Consider the following 18,564-nt stretch of genomic DNA (forward strand, 5'->3'; position numbering starts at 1 on the left):
TGGCATTGCGTTGGTGAAAGAGAATCAATTCGCGGAGTACGGGAATACTAAAATAATGTTGGTGGCGTTGTTCTGTGCCAGATCTACCTCGAAGGCTCCGCTGAGAAGGTTCGACCTTTACTTCGCCGCAAAACCTGCCTTCTGACGTTCTTCAGAGATGTGTTCGTGTAAATTTCTTTGCAGGTCGTGGCAATAAATGGCTTTATTAAATTGTGTGCATATTTCGCGCCGCTTTAAGGGAAGCGCTAATGTCTGCTTGTGCTGCGGTCAAGCCAGGACAGTCTTCAAATTATTTCAGCGCATTCAATATTTGAAAGCTCCACCGAATTGAGCGTTTTATTCGGCGTTGTCATAAATATTTCCCGTAAACTGAATCTATTTAAAAAGCCGGCTGCATATTCTACCCAGAAGCTTTTATGACTAATTCTTACGAATAAATTCTATGTCGGGTCGAAACAAGAGTCGCCGCTAACCACTCTACATTTTCGCACATTACTATACCATGTGGTCGTATGAGCACATTGTATAGTAATAACGGTTTTTCTTATAGAAAATATACTGAGCGAAAGGTATCAATTGTTTTCTAAACCTCACTGCACAAATTATGCAATAAACACTTATTTATTGCGCTGCATTACGCATTTGTCTATGCGGTCAACGTTCAAGTTCTCCGCATATTTTCACTGAAATCCGAGGAAAGCGTTTTGGGTAACATAGTTATGTGCTTGGCATAGTCTAATTTGCATCACTCTTTCGCTAATTCTAATTTATAGTGTGGCAAGGAACATCTGAAACCATTATATCTATGACATTATTGTCGCTTCATGTGCTCGAAGTGACTGTCCATAATATATTTCCAAGCTCTGTTTTCGGGTCTCAGTAGGTTTGAAAAGACTCCCACGTTACGTTTATTGCCTGTGCTGCGCTGAAGCATGGTCCAGATGCCTAAGGCGTTCACTGACCCCACAACTGGCCTTCCAGGGAACGTTTCTATCCACACCTTGAAATCGTCTTGCCCGTTATTTTCGCCGAATGCCTTTTCCTGCGGAACTCAGCTTCCTTAGTGGGACCGATCAAGATATGAAAGCTGGCTAACGTCCTACAAAAGACGAGTCTCTTAGAAATGTGATGCCAAAGCAATGTTGAACAACAATACATTTTCTTGCCGGCGTCATAATCTTCTTATCATCGGAACCACAAGGAGAAGATTCGAACTAAGACTGCCTTCAAGCAAGAGTTTGTCCATCCGGAAGCCAGAGAAATCTGTGCCGGACATAACTTGCGTGAGCAGTCGCTTATCAGAAAACGTTTTACAAGCTACATAGATGAGGTAAGCGTATTCAAATGGCTAAAATTCGGCATGTCGGAAGGTGCAAGACAAAACACATCTTGAAAGGTGTTGACTATGATGCCTTAAGATTGCTTTAGCACTTGACTTGTTTACAAATGTCGCTGTCGTCCCGCTGTGCCAACAGTTCAAGCAGCTGAGCAAGCAAATTCTTCTGGCTCAACAGCACGCAGGTCAAGTTCTAAATTGCTTGCTGCATTGACACCTTAACGAGGCTACTCGTCTTTGCTGTAGTGAAAACGTCTAGTACGTGTAGACAAGGCACATCAGCTGCCTGTTCTTCCTAGCCCTTAAAACCGCCACCACATTTGGCTGCTTGCCAAGCTACTGCGCACAGTTTGCTGATACAATCCCTTCGCCAATCCGCCATTCCTTGTCGATGTCGTTCCAACACCTGCCGCTGCTCCGCCTAAGATGACGTCGTCGCATGCCCTTGACCGCCTACATACCCTGCGATGTCAGCACCCGTACATCGCTTTCATTAACTCATGTGACCGGCTCAACAAGCAAAGCAACTTATAACACAAACTATAAGCGCCCCATTTTGCAACATTTCCGGATTGTCTGTTCATAATTCCAGCTACTGTACCTTCACAGGGTTAGGATGAACTGTTCAAGCTTCTTCGGACTGATCCACAATCAATCGATACTTTTCATGTGTTTACCAATCATCAAGTATTCCTTTCAGCTCGACTGTTGCGCCGTCCAGTCGACGTTCACCTTCATCGTGAAACTGCTCTGTCTCCTATGCAACATCGTCACACCTTCTCGTGAGTGAGCATCTAGGGGTTCCAGTGCCAGAGATAAAACTGCGACCTTGTTGAACATTAAAAGACATTTTTAATTACCCGCCATATTAATCGACGTTACTGTCTAGGACGTTTCTGCAGTTGCTCTGTTGAAATTGGTGCAGCAATTTATTTCAAAAATGCTTAGCTCTGCCGCTAGTTTAGGAAAGTCAAGACACCAGTTTTATAAATCTCAATGCATAAGACCAGGATTATTCAAGTCAGTTCGCGTAGGAAGCGTGCGGCACACGAGTCCTAATGCAGAGCTCACTGTAAAGGAAGGATTCTTGCTTACATGTTGGCATCCTAGACTGATTTTGTGCCACTCTCTACCACTACAATCAGATGTGCTCGCAGTAAATGGGTTATTCTAACGGCTTCCAGGACACAGTGACATAGCGCGCAATCTGAGTGCGGAGGAGATCATGCGAACCGTCCACCAAGACGGCGATTGTGTGTTGATCCCCCCCCCCCCCCAAGCAGCACACCACTAATGGGCCAACGGTGGTCCTATGTTGGAAAACCGGTGTTCAATATCAGACCTACGTTGGCTCTAGGAGAAATTACTAAGTTTTTTTACATTCACGCCATTCATTACGTTCATGCCATAAGTGATGCAGCGTTAAACTACTATGGCGCTACCAATATGCGTTTTTTATTGGCGTATCCATTTATAGACCAAATATGACGGCCTTCCTAATTCATGGCATTATCAGGTTTGGAAAAACAATGCTTTCCTTATATTGTCATATTGACGGCTTTTCCATTTAGTCCCATTATAAAACTATTCATTTCGCAGGTGTTGACAAGCCGTGCAGCAGTTTATCCTACATGATGACGCGGCTACATTTTTCTATTTTACATTGTAAGGAGGGCATACAGGTAAATCCCCACTCACTGACAAACCTGTCATTTCTATCTTTCTGTGGCAACCAGTGCAGTGAACCTTTTTAGTCGCAAGCGAAAACACGTCAAAAAAACAGGCAGCAAAATGATCAGAAAAAAATGTTTGTTTGATTCTTGGATGTATGCATTCAGTGCCTCCTGGCAAAACACGCACAGGAGGGGCAGGTTCAGCCACTGGCTATTTCTTTAGTCTTTGAATATTCAGTAGATATTCAAAATTATATACCTATACCGTATGTGATAGGTATTCAGCTGCTGCAGATTCAAAGTAGCCCAATACTTATAAAGACCATTCTTTATGTATACAATTCATGGAGAAGGAGCTCTTGGGAGGTGGCTAAAGTCATCCAGGGAGGATAGGCTGCATCGCGTGATGAGGCGCCCAGGTGTTCAGAATTTCTCCAGGGACGGGAACCGTGCCTATCTGAAGAGGATGCGTGAAATCAGGCAGCCATTAGAATATCAAAAACCGGGAATCAGAAGCAGTCATTTCTTTGTTTCACTATGGCATCTGCAAAAAAAATAAACACAAGCATTACTGAACCACGTAGAAATCCGGTTAATTGTTGAAATACACAAGCAAATAAGAGGGAGCATACATGTCATTTAGAACAATGAGTCCCAAGCTGCAAGCAATATAAACTGTCCAATAATGATTTTAAAATGTGACAAAGCTCTTTCATAAAAAGCTTCTATGACCTATTGCCACGACTTCATGATTCTTCCGCTGTTCAGTATGCTGTGTTTATTATGTCAATATGACATTGTAGGCTGCTGAAAATGTGTTATAGCGCCTTTACAACAGATGGAATCGAATGGCAGCGGAAGTTTACACAGATTGAAGGGCATATGCTCTTTCCCTGTTAAGTTGTTTCGAGATGTAAAGTCACCATAATAATTACACAATCGTCATACTTATACCCTCTTTAAAACGACGGAAGGGTTGTGAAAAATAAAACAGGAAAAAAATTGTAGCAATATATGCGAAGTGTAAAAAAATGGTAGCGTATCTTAGTATTTTTGAATTCCAATCAACGATAATTAACAAAATAGACTGTTGCCTGGTACGTCATTACTCTGAAGAGAGAGATACAAGAGGGAGAATGAAGAAAACAGGGCGTAATTTTTGCTCAAAAGCAAACACTCAAGCTAGAATTTTGACCCATGTCATGACATGAAAGATACTGTAGAAAACCACATCCTGCGAGAACATATCACAAGGTGGTGCTGCAGGTGGTGGAAGGGCAATACAAAAAAGAATAATTTCAAACAAAATGGAAAAAATGGATATGCCAAAGGAGCTAATGTCTGGAGGCCAAACACTAGGGCATTGCTCAAGGAAACTTTGTCTGAGGCCAACAGTGTTCGCATTACCACGCCCTTTTTTTTACCGCATGTCAGATGCAAACTCTTGCGAAGCTAGGCTTCAATGACACATACATGTTAAGATGGCAGATAAAAGAACAAAGGCCATATCTACAAGTGAGTGCAAATCTGCTAAACATTACAATTTCCGTATAGCAGAAACAAGACATACACTTACCTACTTGGACGCATTGCTTACACCTCACAAACACCATAGAGTGCTCCCCGTCTATTGTCAAACTGTCAAGTGAGGACGACCCACATACCGCGGTCAGTCGTTTCTTTTCTGCAGCACAGAAGGGTGAGTGCAGACAGGAATCTTCAAATAGGCTGACTATCCGGGGATGCTTTATGGCAGGACTTTTTGTTTCCTTTGACAGACTCCATTCACCCCTCTCAACTCTTAAAGCTTTAGCCGCGCCCTTGGTGGCTGCGATCCTATGATGGCACTAGAAGGCGAGTTCTGAGAAAACCTTGAAGGTCTCAGCTCGCTCACCTCACCTTGTTCGCATCCATACAGTACGCTTTCGAGGTGTCGCCCGCGCTTGGAAAGCCTGACGCGAGATAGGGGCAAGCGACTGCGAACGCATTGCTTGGGGATCTTTTTGTTTTGAATCCCATTTGCATGCTGCGTCCCTCTCTTACTGCCGCGCATTCTTCAGTGCCAATTTACGCGGCCACGACGTCCCTTTCGTAGCAAGCTACTCCGGTCACCTGTCACGGACCACTACAGCACTGTATCGAGTGACAGGAGGGCATAGAACAATTGGATTTACAAACCCCTCGACAGTTTGCCTTACCATTGCCGTAAATGCTTGTCCTCTGCGCGCGCTTAGCCGCCTTTCTTTTCAAGTGACAGCTCAGCACACTTTGTCGCATCCTCTTCATGTCACCTTTCATTAGACTGCTGTGATGTCAGTACACACAAGTAAACCTTTTCTGTGAACATTTAGTTCCACAAAAGTCTCTTCAGCCTCACTCTGCTAGCACCGTAGCTTGCTTTACTCTCTGTTGCGCGCGCTTCGCCTCTGCTCCTTTCACGCGGTAGCCAAGCACCCTCCGTAGCAAACGGCACATGCCACTCGAGAAATGACGACTACTTGAGTGTCTCATGTTTGGGAAACACATACTGAAAATGCTGTGGGGCCTTGAACACATCGATCTGCGAATGCCTTGTGTTCTCCCCTGATACGTGCGCAAATTAGAGCGCTGAGATGCCGACACCTTTTGCTTATGTAGCTTCCCGGCTTTCAAATCAGCTTTGAACATGACCTGAGCTTCCTCCTCTGCCTTGAAACTCTCCTGCGTTGTCTTCGCTATGTGACGCCAACCTTCAGTAACTTCTACTGGCGTGTCACAATTTCTCGCAGAGCCCTCACAGGTTAAACTACCAGCCTCCCTCACAAGATCAATTTTGGGCACCTCTTGCTTTTTCTGGAGACTATGAAAATCCTCTTCGCTTTCAGCGTCCTTTCTGCTCTCTTCATCCCCACGGCTCGCTTGCAATCGACTATCCTAAGGCCGGAAGTGGGTGAGATCCCGAACATTGTCGCCTCCAAAACAAAGGCCATTTTCTTTAAGCAACCTATCCGAATTATCATAGCAACCGTGCGGATAATGCTTCGGCAGGTTTTGCGAGACGTGTCTATCTATCTGAGGGACTCCAAATGTCTCCTCAATCTCGACGCCGGCAATGAGCATGCTTACACTATTCTCCTGACCTACATGCCTTTGGAATTTATGCTGGCCTGTTAACTATTCCGGCCAAACGCCTAATGGGTGGACAAGATCCTTTTTAGCAGCCAAGGTACGGAGAACTTTACGCGGTTTACCTTTTCCCGCTCGCTCCCGCCCAGAGGGCTGCATTACTTGTGACTTGTACCCATTAGACTGAGACGAGAAGGTAACTTTTGGCTTAAGGCAACCAGTCGCTATGTGGCCAGGCTATTGGCAAAGAAAACCAACGACTGATTTCCTAGCTTTAAAATCCCTCTCCTTTTTTGCCTCTTTCTCTGTGCTACCTGGTGAATTTTTCTCTCAAGGCGGGCAATTAGCCAATGCGTTTCACATGCCAGTCTTGGCTTCCTCATTTGCATTAAACTGCGAATGACTATGCCTACCCACCTTCGATCCGAATCAAACGCGCTCTTGCTCCGAAACTCTTCGCTGCAATTGCTGATCTCTGATTTTGATTTTTGCATCTACTGAGATTGTCTGATTACTAGTCACATTCCTTTCGCTGCGCTTCATCTCTGCGCTTAGTAACTCAACTGTTTTAAGCTCCAATGCCTTTTGTTTTGCTCTCTTAAACCTGAGGGCCTCTTCCTCAGCCTCCCTGAATCCCTCCTGTGTGAAATTTCACCTTCCTCAGTTCCACACTCTTGAATCGCCCTGACAAGCTGCGGATCTCTAAGACTTTCCCCGACTTTAATGCCTAACTCTTCACAGAGCAAAATAAACTCTGATTTCAATAATTCACTCAGGCCTATGGCAACCTTTGAACGAAGACTTTTTCGAACAAATTGCAGCATGAAAACCCCTTCACCACGCACGCTGCACATGAACAATATCTATTGGTTTTAATAAAATTCCTCAGTTATCAAACCCGGAAGATTCTCAAAGAAAGGCAAGCGGTCACCATGTTGTCTGTGCCAGGACTAAGCATGGACAATCCCACCGCTGCCACTAGGTGATGTGATTAGGTTCGGGGCCTTAGACTTTACCGCAGGGAACCATGAGGAGTACGGATGACGGAGCAGAAGCAGCCAGGGAAGAGAGACAAAGAAAAGCGTTTTATACACGTTTTTACATGATGGGATATGTAGAAGTAGGAGAAAGAAAACGGAGCTCTCTGTGGAGACAATTTCCACCACTTAATACGGCCGGTTGCCGCCAATTCTCTAACTGGGGAAACAAAGTTCAATTGGTGCACTCCAATCACTGGGGCACCAGAAGTCGCTGGAGGTGTCTCCCACTGCCGAGGGTGGTGCTCAAATTTCTTCTCACATATTTCGGTGGCGACTGCAAACTTTTCCAGTGCCGATGACGCTCTTGTGCTGGTGGTGAAGATCCTGCACCAAGGCAAAACGGACCGCACAGTCGCCCGGTCGCGGCGGTAATTTCCCCTGCGTAAATCAAAGGTCACCCGCCTGCTTCGAGAATTTGGCAAGCGGAGTCAAGGCTGCTCAGTGACGCGTTTCTGGTTCATTCAACGCAAAGACACGTTCCCTGCAGCTGCTTTCACCGCTGTGGACAGCTAGGGAGATTAAGGCCCGAAAGGCAGCCCATCTGCGTCCCAAAGGGAGGGAGGCGGGTAGGGTTGGTCGTGGCAGCAGTAGGCATGTCACTGCCCTGCCGTCGCCGCCGCTTCAACTCATTTAGCAGCGGTTGCACGCCGGCGTCCGCTAGACCCGTGTCTGTCTTCCGCTGCTGGAGAATCAGCTCCAAAGTTCGGCCAGAGCCCCAGTCACAACAATGGTATGTGCGCGATGTGCATACTGTAAACCGCAATATAGGCGCACGATCTTCACCTGTCCTCCACGAGTGGGTCACGCTAGCGCACTTTCGTTCTCCGACGATCCGGGGTTCTGCAGATTGCAGGGAGCAGCGTTGTTCGTTGCGAAGGATTTGTGTTGAAGGGTGATGCGGACCGTTTGTTCATTGAAACATTTTAACGTGGGATGGAAGCACCGGCATCGGAAAAGAAAGGGAACGATGCAACATTTGTGGCCGATAGCGTGGGCGGGCTCAAAATTCAGATATTTGCCGATTTGTGTAGCATTTCTGTAAACATAAGTGGCAAGTCAATCCGGGGTACAGAGAACGAGAACCTAAAGAAAAGCGATCCTTCTAGCGTCTTCTTCTTCCATAGTAATTTAAAGACAAGTTTGAAGATACCTGAGATTGCCCAGAAACGAGTTGGCGTCCTCGCGGTGAATTACATCGAAACAATCATCCACATACCATAGAATAGTTTGAGACGAGCGTGGAAAGATAACAGGGCTGAACTTTCTATGTACTCAAGGGCGGGGTCCACAGGTTCCCGATACCAACGCAGCCTTATCGGTAATAAAACTTTGCTTGTAAAACTCGTTGTTGATGACGAAATATGTGTGTTAGACGCATAAGCTGAGGAGACGGCACTCATCTACCGTCTGAAAAGGCGTTCGGAATAACAGTGATGCATCGTCTTCAAGTACCTCTTGCCGCGTGCCACAACGAAGTCAACAGGAACTCATGTAATATCGACTTTTCATCTAACGATACCATGATGCCTGTCATCAAGAGACGTATCCTTGAGCTTCAAAACGATATCCGATGACTCTTTGACGTATGTCTATGTTCGACCTACGAGAGCTGCTGCAAATAGACAGGTTATGCAACGGGGAACTTGTGAAATTGACAACTGGCCAGAGGGGTACTTCCGGATTGTGTACCTTGGGTAAGTTATGGCATACCAGCTTGTCGTTTTCATGCATTCCCCATTGCAATATCTCTTTAAATATTTGGACCCGGTCTTGGACTTCTCATTGGCAGAATATCGATTTGCGTCAAATATTCACTACAAACGTCTTAGCTTGTGTTATGCGAAAAAAGTTTGTTTGAATGAAGAAATTATTTCCTTAGTTGTGCTTTTATAAACAGTGCCTGTAAAGCATGTCTGTTTACACAGGCACTGTAGTAAGCGCAGCAGAACTGAAACTTCATTGTGGAACACAAACGTGTCACCGTCTAATATCATGGTTTCGCATATGCATTCGTGCTTTTTACAAAGCAAACTGTGTCGCTTTAAATGAATCCAAATGCATCGCAAGTGAAATGTTTCCGTCTTTTGGCTACATCGAATTTTGAGGGCTCGGAGCGCTCAGTGAAGTCAGCACAAAATCTGTGCTGGTTTAGCAGAGTCAGTCATTTGCCGCCTTTTCGTGAATCTGATACTGAGGCAGAAATATTACTGAGCATAAAACGTTTTTGCTGCCTCATAATACGAAGTTTTCGCTTTGACTTATGGTCTCCTTAGGCATTGATTTTTTCAACTCATGTTCGTTTTCAACGACTGAATCATTATTGACCTAAAGAGCGAAGCTGCCTATGTACTAATATTTCTTCCTTGACCTGGCTTTTTCACTAATAATTATAATATTTCAGAAAGGAAGGTGTAAATTTATTACAGGTCTGAAATAGGTGAACTGGGATTACCTATGACAGCAGTTACCAAATATTGAATTTCGAATACTTTTTTTCCTTTGCGCTTCTATATATGGAGCATAGAAGTTACATTATCCACATTTGTTTCCCTTATTTCTGGTTGTGGTGAATACATTCTTTTGAATTCTCCATAAAGATATTGCCACTACAAGATTAATCGTTCTGCGTATTTATCACTGTTTCACATGCACATTTAAAGGCACTTCACGTTTTGTACTAAAGAAATAATATTTTGGCCGTAAAGTTTGATTTCCTTCGTGATAACAGATGTTCAAAAAAGGTATATTTTTGCCTTCATTTCTATGAAGCCTGGTCGGACGGACAGAGCGAAACAATTTGTTTTCCGACGAATACAAGGGAATAGCGCAGAGGTAACCCCCCGCCTAGACAACAGTCTTTAGCCCTTGAGCTTTCGCGGCGTCTTCTGCCATTTGGATAGGGTACAGTTGGGGCTCCGGGTCGGAGGTGAGCAATAGTGTCTCTCAGTGTTCAGAGTCTTTATTAATTCGTCTCCCTTGTGAAGCTTGAGTGCAACTCCAGATTGCATGATTTAGGTCGGCTTTATCATTACATTTTTGCATTTGTCTGAGTGATGTCCTTCGTGATCGAAGCTACATAATTAGGGACTTGGAAATCAGTTGGTGCGGAGTGGTCTTCAATTCGATGCCCGTGTTTAGTAAGCGATTTGTCTGCGGGTTGATATTTCAGTCTGGTAAGTCTGTAGTATTGCAGAATACTTCTATACTTGACTAGCTTGTCCTTTCTGTGAAACGCTTGGCTGGCCCTGGGTGACAAGCTCCGAAAGTAGGGCCCCGAGCTAGTTCATGGGCTGCATCTTTCACAGGAAAGGAACCGTGAGCAGGTTACCATACTACGCGAATTTGCCGACAAATTTGGATTTTAAGTAGAACTCGTCTACCTTTGCGCAAACTCGACCCGTGATGTAAATGTTGATTTCTGTTTTCGAATCGCTTTTCCGGAGGATCCTGCTATGGCGATGGCGATAGCGAATCTCCCTTCGTGCTCGTATGAGTCGTGAAAACCCCCGCGCGAATGAACAGGTTACCATGTTCGTCAGAACCGGTTGCTGCCATTCTGTCTTCGGCACAGTTTGTGCGAGTGATAGTACACCGCCGAGTTTTGATTATGAAAAATGTTTGCAGATTTCTGGCTCTATCTGTGCTGCGCTGGGCAGCCCGTTCTGCGGAAGGGGTAGAATTATTAGCTGGCTACGCATCTCATGTGGCCGATCCACTTTGGTTCCACGCTGATATTTAGCTTGGAAAGCTTGAGTCGGCAAGTTGGTGTGGCAGAGAAACGTTCATATTGCGAGATCGTAACTGCCTCTGTGATCTCTCCTAGAGTATTGTGTACACCTAGACCTAGAAGTCGCTCATTTGACGTGCGGATAGGCAGCCCTATTTCTTGTTTAATGCACTTTTTGATGCTGACGCTGATTTTATCTTTGTCAGCTGCCTTCAGTATGAGATAAGGACAAATAGGTCTTACGGCTAATCGCGAAGGCCTGTATGAACCTGAGGACAGTTGCTTCTCTTATACCATAGTGTCTGTTACCTGTCCATCGAATGAGTCACATCACTTGCTGTGCTGTGCCTTGAAGTGCGTTGATTGCGTCTTCATTGAAACCACTTTATTTGAGTACGAGACCTAAAATCCGGATTTTGGGGACGTGAGGTATGGGAACACCTCCAACCGAGAGCGCTGTGTTGTGCTCAGCCTGATTTCTTGTCAGGGTTTGCCGGTAGATAAGGAAATTCTTTTTAGGCGAAAGCCTTTAGAGCCTCATCGTTATCGACAGAAGGTTGTCGGAACAAGGCTGTCAGCACAAGGTTGTCACCAGAGGTGTCACGCTTTCAAGACGGAGAGTTAAAAATAAATTAAAAACCTTGCCTCTACCGGGAATCGAACCTCCATCTCTTGGATCCCCAGCCCAGCACTCTACCAACAGGGCCATGCCCTGTTTTTTTTCTTTATTGCCGACTTTGACATTTGAAAGTGAAATCAGAAATACAGCGCATAAAACGCGTAAGTCAGGCTTCGGCAAACACGGATTAAAATTCTCTCAGCGAAACCAAAACATCAAGCAAGGTAATCCATTCTGGTGGATCAGGGAGTGCTCGGTAACACTCTCAGTGAAACGACACTTTCAACAAAATGCTCGCGAACAGGACGCACGACAAGATCAGCATGTTCAAATTGCATCCTCGTTTTACATATTGAGTGCAGGCCCAGAAGCATAATCAAATCATATAGTATATCCTGTGATGTTTCTATCGGCAAGAACCTTATTCCATATGGATCGAGTGGTAACTGTTTCTTAAGCGTGAGCTGTAAAACATCCCAGTGAAATATTCGGTCCCAGCAGTCAAGAAAAACATGCTCTATTGTTTCAGGTTTTTTGCATCAAAAGCAATTGGTAGTCCAGGGTACGAAGATTCCTTTGCTATAAAGCCTTGTCTGAACGGGTAACGTGTTAGTGTGCAATTTAAAGAAAAAAGTTTTGACTGAAGATATTACCGGCATTCTTTTAACTCTTTTAAGGACGTCTTGTCCGGGGCCTCGACGGTATGGCAAACGGTACAATGGCTGGGGAAGCATGATGTCAGTAAGGTCTCTATAGAGTTTCTTCTTGGTCGCATTGCACAGATATTCATGAGAGAAACGCACATTTAACAACCTATAAGCAAGCATAACTTCACGCATATATCCAGTCACGGCACCGCACATATTTTGACATGACTCCATGCCCCGGTTTTCTCATTATTTCCTGTCAACAAAGAATATTACAGTGGGGCAAAGTCAAAGTATAATACCCCGCAGAGATTTAGCAAAAAGTAAGGATGCACAAAGTTTAACAAACGCTTTACATTAGCCAGCTCGCTCAAAACTGGCAACCATTCAGGTTACCCAATTAGGCTATTATAGATGGCGGTCAGGTTCTTGACACTCTCAATGAAATACCCCCTCGCTGACCGAGCATCCACGTCCGCGTGTCTCACAGCCATTCTCGTTTTCCATACACTGTGGAGGGAAAGCAACCTCTGCAGGATATCGAACAGAAAGACTGCATCCGAATAGTCAAGGAAAACATGGTGTATGGTCTCAGGTTTATGGCAATTCAAGCAGTCCACCGACCAAGTGAGAAAAACACCTTTTTCCCTTAACCACGTTTTAACAGGTAATGCACCAATGTGTAATACGAAGAAAAGCTTTTTTCTGATGACCTACTGGAATATTTTTTAATATTTTAAGACATCCTTACCTTCCCCTCCACAGTGCAATAAACTATACAAGGGCACTGACATTTTATCAAGAAGGTCCTTATACAGCTGCTTTTGGGTTACAACACTTATGTATTCCATTGAGAACCCCACTTTTAATGTTAAATGAATTCACAACCTCGCGCAAAAATACACTTCGTCTTTAGCATTTGATGTTGCGAGACCACACCAAGAACTCGGGTAAGTCTTCGCTTTCTAACTTGGAAAGCCGTACGCAGAAAAAGGTCGGTTTCTTTACGTCAAACATAAACCTTGATACTGTTTGTCGTAAAAAGAAATGGGCCAAACAAAGTGCTCCGAGGAAACAAATTTGATGACTCGCTCTCCCAAACAGAACCCCAAATGAAAATTGGTAGCAATCTGAAATTTCTTGACGCTAACGCTTGACATGGATAACACCTGCAATACATACCAGATTTTGCAACCATGAACAAATTGCATACAGTTATCACTAATAAATCAAAGCCACCCAAATTTTCTGTTTTCGACCGTGCACGTTCAGGTTCCGTATTACAGCTATTTTTTGTATCCTTGTTGTTTTCTAGGGGCCCTTCAAGGTATCTCGCAGGTGTGACAGACTGGTTCTCCCCTGATGGGGCTAGGGCAGGTAGGGTAACCGCCGCTTCCGGCGGGGGCTAGCCTGCCACCGAATTTTTATCTGTTGTAGGCCGTCATTGCACCCGCCACCGCTGAGGTGGTGGACGACGGCTGCTGTTGCGGCGCGCGTCTTTCGTTCCTTCTTCCTTTTCTTTCTTCTCTATTTTCTCTTCTGTCTGCATGAGGCAGCGGAGGTGGCTCAGCTACAGAGCCAGTAGCAAACCCGTGCATTACAGCCACAACAACAACCAAGAAATATTTTCGAAAAAGAAAGGAGCATTGCGCCAGACCCCATGCTACAGCCCCAAATATTTGTCCGAGTAGCCCCGCCGGGGTGGTGCAGTGGTAAAACGCCCGACTACTCTCCGGAGTTTCCTGGTTCGAACCCGACCACGGCGGCTTCGTTTCGATGGAGGTGAAACGAAGTGACGTCCGTCTGCTGTGCGATGTCAGCGCATGTTAAAGATCCCCAGGTGTTCGAAATTACTCCGTAGGCCTCCACTACGGGTCCCCTTTCTCTCTTCAGAGTGAAAGAATTTGCCTAATAGACGCTGCAAGTGGCCGACCGGGGGCGGCAGTCACCGCGGTACACGATGGTAGCGGCTCACCAGTCGTCTTCGCCACCATCCGAAGAAGAAACATAGACACGGCTGAAGAGGTGGCAATAACGCTCGCTTGCGTCGGATCGAAGGCTAAATTGATTTTTAGCGACAGTGAAACTGCTATCTAGGGCAGCCGTAGTGGAGGACTTTTCGACCACCTGGGAATCTTTTTTCAGCGCACGTTAAAGATCCCCAGGTGGTCGAAATTACTCCGTAGCCCTCCACTACGGCTCCCCTTTCTCTCTTTTCATTTTTCACACCTACTTCATCCCTTCCCTTACGGCGCGGTTCAGGTGTCCACATAGCAAGTGTGACAGATACAGCGCCTTTCCCTTCCTGTGAACCAATTATTATTATTATTATCGGAAAAGGCAGGGACTCGCAAGAAGACGTCCGAGTTCTATCAGCTGCAGCTAAAATCGATCACAAAATCACCCTAATTTGGGTCCCCGCACACACGTCCGTCCTCGGCAACGAGGCGCCCCATGATTTAGCCTGAGATCTCTGCTTCCGGGCAAACGCGTAGCTGCTTGACTGCCAGGAGAGGGACGAACGTTTGCAAGCAAAAAAATAATATAAAATTATAAATTAGGAAGACGTCTGATGCCGCCACGGGATCCTAACATAAATAATAAAGAGGCCTTAGCCTGTTGCGGATTACAAGCCGGAAATTTCCCAAACCCTGTCTGATTTTTTCACACCCAAATAGATGAGAAAAAGGATAAATGTAATGCGTACGAAGCGTGGGGGACCATCGACCATATACTTTTGGAATACCGGGCGCAGGGGCACCTTTAAAAGCACAGAAGTCTGGGGGACCTTGCTGCGAAGAGCCGTTCCCGCTGACCAGCAAAGCACCGGTGGCATGTCATCGTCGTCGCGGCGAAAACGATAGCCTGAGCACGCCTGCAGAACACGCGCAGTGCGTCCTACGTGGCTACACGACAGAATGCCGGGGGTTCGCTGTTCCGTTGCCGCCTGGCTCAACGGGTCCTGTCAAAATATATTTGGGGAGACCCGATGACGAGTGCCTGTGGTTAATCTCCACAAGCTGTCCGCCTGGCGGCTGAGGCTGCAAATAACCAATGTATATTCGCCAGTTCTTAGTCGCGCAGGGCCCAGCTCCCGTTCCTGCCTTCAAGGCTGCCTTCGCTGGGCATCCGATTTCGGCGTCCGTACTACGCCTTTCATTGCTGCTTAATCGTACTGCGCACCACACAGCAAATAGTAGCAGGTCCAGATGTTTAGGAGGCGTTTGTACAGCATGCTGATTGATTGATTGATTTTTAGGAAGGGAATGGCGCGGTAACTGAGTCACTTGTTTTCTGTGGACACCTCAACTGCGCCGTAAGGGAAGGGAGGAAGGTGGGAGTGAAAGTGAAAAGAGAAAAAAAAAAGATCTTTAACGTACGCTGACATCGCACAGCACAGGGACGTCTCTTCGTTTCGGCTCCATCGAAACGCAGCCGTCGAGGTCGGGTTCGAACCCGGGTACTCCGGTACTGTAGTCGGGCGTCTTACCACATCAGCGGCGTTTGAAATTGATTTGCAGAATAGAAAAGGCGAAGTATCAGACTGAATAATTCGCGCAAACATGAACCACGCGGTAAAAGCAAGGAGGATTGTGGGAGTGAAAGATGAGAGGAAGATAGAGGTGCTGTAAGGGGGGGGGGGGGCTATGATATACCGCGCTATAATGGCTTTCACCTCAACGTACTTTATTGGGCCACAGTGCCCTATAGAACTTTTTTTGGCGAGCATCTTAGTCCTCGAGGGGGGACGTATGCTTCAACTGAATATACGTCGTCTTCTAGTATCGCCTCTCTCTATGAATCACTTCCTACTGTTTTCCAAAGAGTGATGTCTGCATACAAACTAAAGTTTGTGCATAGAATGCATTCGAGGTTTATCTCCGGTTTTGTGCTCTGCAATATGAAGTTTCGCTATCCGACCAGTAAGAAAGTCCCTAACGTAGTTACATTTCATACTCGATCCCGAGATGCGGAAGGTTTGCCAAAATAGCGTGGTGATGAACGTTATCGAACGCCTTCTTCAAGTTGAATCCTACGCTGCCTCGTGTGTCCTGTGCGATCGCGTCAAGTAAGTGGCGTTTCATTTTCAACATGGGGTCCTGCGAGGGCAGCTTGAGCCGGAAGCCAAGCATGTTATGCGGGAATAATTGGCTCTCCTCCGTAAATTTATTCAGCCACGATTGAATGACATGCTTCATCAGCTTGCCTACTCACGAGGTCAAGGAGATCGGGCGGAGATTCTCAAGCTTAAGTTCCTTACCTTGTTTGAGGATATCATTATCTGAGCGGTCTTCTTCTCTTGTGGTAGATATCCTTCTTTTCTCATTTTTACATGTAATTGGCGGGTGCTGTTCAGGTAATTTTGTCCAGGTTCCAAAGAAATTTCTTTGTGATGCCGTCGGACTCGACGCTGATTTATTGTTTAGTTTGGCTCTTCTCAAAACTCTGCCTTGCTTACTGGTGCGTTGAGTCGGTTAACGTGTTTACTTTAAAATCTTGAAGAGATACGCTCGGTACTGTGCCTATGTAGCGGTCCAGAAACACTGCAGTAATGCCACTAATGCCACTGCGGCATAATAAAAGATTTGAAAGCAAATGTAGCATAAATAAAAAGACTGGCGCAAATAACACAGACAGAGACATAGGAGAAGACAGGACGAGCGCTAAACATCAACTGAGGATTTACTTGCTTTTATGCTCCCTTTATTGCAAGTAAGTCCTCAGTTGATGTTTAGCGCTCGTCCTCTCTTCTCCTATGTCTGTGTTATTTGCGCTAGTCTCTTTATTTACGATGACACACCAACTAGCCCAGCTTTCTGCTTTGACTGCAAATGTAGCAGTACATCAGTTGGCAGCTCTATATTTAAATATTGCTATATGAACAGTGGTAATGAGAAAATAATTTATTGTATTGGGAACAAAGGTTATGTTGGGTTAATTTCCAACTAAACTCATTGAGACCATAGCAACTTCACATCAAGTGGTTATTGTAAAACGTTTACAGTGGTCACGTATATGTTACGCCATGCAGAGATTTATCTAAATACACAATTATAAGCAGTTGCATTTATTATTCGCTGTTTTATAATATGGTTCACCTTGGAAGAGCTTTTATCACGTCCAGCTAAGAATTTCGAGTTATAATTGGCAATAGAGAACATGTTCCTCTTTAGGGAACAGACACGCTACGGACCATGACACGCAACGGACACTTGTACGCTTTTTAAAAGTGGGTGCTTTGTAGTTATGCCGATTAGCCGTTAACTTCGCAAAAAGCTGAAGATAAATAACGATGCTTTTATATCGATAACGCGCAATGTGGTTAGGGCCATAGTGATTGTTTTGTACGGAAGCCAGTTCTACCAATTTCTGAGTCGCGTTTGCGTGGCTTGAAGAGAAAATTCAGGATTTCAAAGCGAGAAAGCCAGGAATATGTCCGCAAAATACAGTGAAATTTGTTTATTCTTGCAATCCACTAACCGCAATAACCAGTGCACCACCAATTCCGGCCTCTGCAGGTACAACTTCCACATTGGCCTGCCCAGCCGCACCGCTGTAAAACAAAATGCGTATGAATATATATAAATCAGACTTTACATGCAGCTTTGCATGCTATCTACATTCATTTTCGCATGCCAGTCACTTTTTCATCCTTAGCAATATATAATACTGTCTCATTGTGGTGACAATGCCCTATTGGACAAACTACGAGATAGCATCGCCATGAAAGCAACTGTTGTGCAAAAGAGAAATATGCAACATGCCGAATTGAAAGCATCAATTTTGCTTCGAATTAAGAATGCGTGTTGCACTCATCAGCGTAGCGCTCAGTTTTATTTTTCGGCAGAAATGTCTGCATGAAGCCTCACAGAACTAGATAAAACTGGAGCACGAAAGAAACAGACGTGAGTGGCTGAAATAATTTTACATGCATCTAGATATTGCCTGCGCCGCACAAAATTGACAAAGCCGTTTTTGGGGTGATACTGAGTGGACAGTCATGGACAAATTTTTGCGAGATACCAGAAGACAGTTTTACAACTGCCCTGGCGTCACTAGACGAATATTTGATAGCATCAATGCTCCAAAGGATGATGACTAGGCGCATTGGCGTTCTTGATTCCCCAGAATGACTACCTGAGCGCTTGTTTCGTGTGAGGGAACGGCGTTTTCCGAACTTCGGGCTAGTGTTCGCTCTGGGGCTCTGGGATCCTAGCGCTTGCCAAAGGCTATGCCGCCCTCTTGCTCAATATGCAGCCAATCTACTGCACTCACGGCTCATGTTCACATAGTCGACCGTCTTTTATTGCATCTATAAAGGACAAAATGTTTCAGTCTCGTTTTTTATCTTGTTTGCGGTGATTAGTTGTTAATTCCAGGCCGGGGGACGGATTGCATTGTTTTTGAAAACTGCTC

At 45.3% G+C, this 18,564-nt stretch overlaps 1 long non-coding RNA gene across 1 annotated transcript in view; it reads right to left on the reverse strand.

Annotated features, from left to right (window-relative positions):
* Nucleotides 1-17,582: 17,582 nt before the first annotated feature.
* Nucleotides 17,583-18,564, reverse strand: part of LOC146174355 (uncharacterized) — a 69,639-nt gene continuing 68,657 nt past the window's right edge. Inside the window, exon 4 of the long non-coding RNA XR_014702134.1 lies at nt 17,583-17,701. This is a non-coding gene — a long non-coding RNA (uncharacterized LOC146174355). The remainder of the gene's footprint in view (nt 17,702-18,564) is intronic.

This window comes from Amblyomma maculatum, chromosome 11, assembly GCF_055883805.1.
Source record: "Amblyomma maculatum isolate TAMU_Amacu chromosome 11, ASM5588380v1, whole genome shotgun sequence".
Classification (NCBI taxonomy): domain Eukaryota; kingdom Metazoa; phylum Arthropoda; class Arachnida; order Ixodida; family Ixodidae; genus Amblyomma; species Amblyomma maculatum.